This window comes from Ovis canadensis, chromosome 12, assembly GCF_042477335.2.
Source record: "Ovis canadensis isolate MfBH-ARS-UI-01 breed Bighorn chromosome 12, ARS-UI_OviCan_v2, whole genome shotgun sequence".
Taxonomy (NCBI): domain Eukaryota; kingdom Metazoa; phylum Chordata; class Mammalia; order Artiodactyla; family Bovidae; genus Ovis; species Ovis canadensis.
This window is the reverse complement of record NC_091256.1, coordinates 68,268,618-68,272,245: the sequence shown is the minus strand read 5'-3', so window position 1 is coordinate 68,272,245 and position 3,628 is coordinate 68,268,618.

Sequence of the window (3,628 nt, the reverse complement as noted above, 5' to 3'; positions counted from 1 at the left end):
CCAGAATCAAGAACCTTCTCATTATAACAGCAGCCCTTGCTTTTACCGGGTTTTACAGTTTTCAAAGGACTTTTAAATGCTTTGCATCTTCTAGTGGACACTGGCCAATGTATAATCTTGAATCCAAGGTGCAGCAGCCTTTATTAGCACGTTCCAGCATGTTAGTAGAAAAGCTGCCAAAAGAACACAAAAGCCAACACTAAGAATTCAAAATGGAAGGAAAGAATGGGACTGGTTATCCATTTCAACCATGGCTTTAACAAAGCAAGTCTAATTATGCTGGGGAGAAGAGCCAGATATGTTCATTTATTTATTAAATAATCATCTATATTAGTCTAAAGCAACAGAAATCTCATCACACACAAGAAGGGTGTGATGACCTCACTGGATTGCGTATGTAGCTGCTCAGCATAATAATAAAGAAAAAGGCCAGGAGAAAACTTTTTTTTTCTTAAATTGACAAAGACTCTTAGAATATGACTAGATTATAGTATAAATAACGAGATTTCATGTTTAACTCAATGGAGCTTAAATTTCCATGCCAGTCTCCAAGGCAGAATTGTGGCAGAAGTAGAAGAAAAGACAGTAGGGAAAGAAATTCTTGACTTGACTTCAAACTGCAAAGGCAGTTAGGAATCGGTACCTAGAATTCCCTACAGTTGGAACTATGGCTTATAAAGATTGCTACGACGTTTTTGCATCTCAGTCTACTAAGCAGCATTACAACCAACCAACGCAATTCCTCATCTGCCTCTGAAAGAACTGCCTAATTTGAAGTATGCTCTTTGAACCAGCAGTCATAAGGAATCTGGTATGTGCAGGGAAACTCAGAAAAGTACAGAGAATTCCCTTGTTTTCAATGAAAACACCATCTTGTTGAGGAAATAAAGCAATATACATTTAAAACAAACCAAAATATGACACTAAAAGTTTAAGGAAAGGGGAGTGAATTCAGAGACAGCGTTCAAGGTAAGAACCAAGGAACCTGATCTGGGTCTTGTGGGACAACTGGATTAGATGGACTAAGTAAAGGTGAGGAAGGACTTTGAATCAAATTGGCGCAGAAGTGGAAGCGCAAAGCGTGCAGAGTGGAACATGCCGTGGGCACATGAGGAGCATTAAATAAACCTCAGAGTGGACACTGGGGCTTATTTTTCTAATGGTGAAAATGTAAAACACAGTTGGGAATTTCCCTGGTAGTCCAGTGGCTAAGACTCCACACTCCCAATGCAGGGGACTTGGGTTCGATCCCACATGCCGCAAGTAAGAGTTTGCATGCCACAATTAAAAGATAGCATATTGAAAAAAAAAAAAAAAAGATTGAAACGAAGATCAAAACTCCCCTGAGTGTCACAACTGAGACCTGGCACAGCCAAATAAGAAAAAAAATATTAAAAAATCAAGAACAGATGTCTTCTAAGTAGCATCTATTCCTCTGCCTGTTCCAGTATGAAATTCTGAAGGTTGAGTATATTCAAAGGACCCAAAGCTTGAAGCATCGTCATTCCTTCATGGAACTGAGAGCAATGGCTAGGATACCCTAACAAAAAAAAAAAAAAACCATTGTACAGCATGTCAAAAATTTCTTAGTTCTAATAAACAGTACAGAAGTCAGAAAATATCAAAACTGCAGCCCATTCTACAGTCCACTTAAGAAGAGAAACAGGTGCTGGTAGCAATGAGGACAATGTTGCGATGGTGACGGGGGTGAGGAGTGTTTATAATATCTTGGGATTTGTGTTTTCCCTACATTATTTCACTTTATCCCCACAGAAGCCTCATGACATTTTTTTGGTAACAAATAATGTAAAACTGACCCCAAATAGCTGAGCATTGGAGAATTAATTGTCTGGCACAACTGGAAAGCCCAGGGACAGGTATTCCTAGCTTCAGAAATAGGTGAATCCAGAGGGCCAGTTGAGGTTATCAGGATTCTGTCACTGTTCTCGTCTCTCAGCTCTGTTTCATTCTGACGGTAGGCTTCGTGTGCAGCTGGACACTCCTGGTATACCTGGGGAGATTAACTGCCTCCGTGTGTACACTCAGAGGTCCAAAGGAACAGATCTTCCTGGCTCGCTCGCTCCTCTCTTGCCCTCCCTGCCTCTCCCTCTCTTCCTTTCCATCTTGGAAGGCTTTGGATGGCGCCAGTGGATCACATGCACAACACGCAGACCAAATACTCCAAGGGCCTTGAGTCCTGTAGACATCCCTTTCCATCAGAGGTCAGCAGGCAATGGGATTGGCAGCCCCATGGGCACCTTATGAGTCAGGGAGGGCCATTCCCAGTGGAAAGCAAGCTGCCCGGCAAGTGTCCACCACTGGTGAAAACTAACATTACCCCTATTTGGCAATGAGAAAATTGAGGCCTTGGCTGGTTGAATTTGAAACCAGGCTTTGGGAGTAAGACTGCCCATTTTGTTGTTTTGTTTTGGTTGGGGGGGCGGTGCGGGGAGGGAGGTTGGCCCTGCCCCTTGAAATGTGAGATCTTAGTTCCCTGACCAAGGATAGACCCCGCAGCCCCTGCAGGGGGAGTGCAAAGGCCTAACCACTGGACCTCCAGGGAATTCCCAAGACTGCCCATTGTTAAAGCAATAGCTGTTAAGCTGAGAAACCTTTGGAAAGGACTGGGCCTGAGCCTCACCCAGATAATTAGACCATTATTCAGGTAGTAAAAACTGGAGAACATATATATTTTTTTTATCTCCTCAGGTGGTTTGAACATTAGAAATATTAGAAAGCAGTCAGTATTGAAAACTGTCCTAAGCACTGCTGCTGCTGCTGCCAAGTCGCTTCAGTCGTGTCCAACTCTGTGTGACCCCAGGACAGCAGCCCACCAGGCTCCCCCGTCCCTGGGATTCTCCAGGCAAGAACACTGGAGTGGGCTGCCATGTCCTTCTCCAATGCATGAAAGTAAAAAGTGAAAGTGAAGTCGTCCCTGACTCTCAGTGACCCCATGGACTACAGCCTACCAGGCTCCTCCGTCCATGGGATTTTCCAGGCAAGAGTACTGGAGTGGGATGCCATTGCCTTCTCCGAGTCCTAAGCACTAGGCCCCTGTTAATAATAAATCCCAGGCTGCACACAGTACTCCCGTCAGCCACGTCTGTCATCCAGCTCATAAGAATTACCTGCCTGCCTCTGTCACTCACCTTTATACCATCCTGTCTTTATAGCTGCAGTCTCTGGTACCTCACTGGACATGACAGACATTCAGTAAATATTTGTCAAACTGAATTGCTGTAGCTCTCTGGATTTTCAGGCAAACACTCCTGCTGGAATGAAGGACTCAGAGTGGGGGAAATAATTAAACTATCTTTATGTGATAGTTGTGATGATTAAGATAGGAAGGAGGAAAAAAGTCAGGGGATAGTAGTCTATTGTCCATATTTTCTGAGTCAAAAAGAAACAAAAAGAAAATATGGAGTTCAGTAGGTAAGATTATCATGTGGCATAAATTACTTTTCAAGTTAACATAACCCTTCTAGCCAGAATTTCAGCTCTCATTCTGCTATGCTCCTTAGTTATAATATCCTCATTCTATTTCTCAATTAAAGGCTCATTAGGCTTGTCGACATCTTTCTAGAATATTAACTATTTTATTCCTTAGAAAGCTAGGCTTTTTTAAATT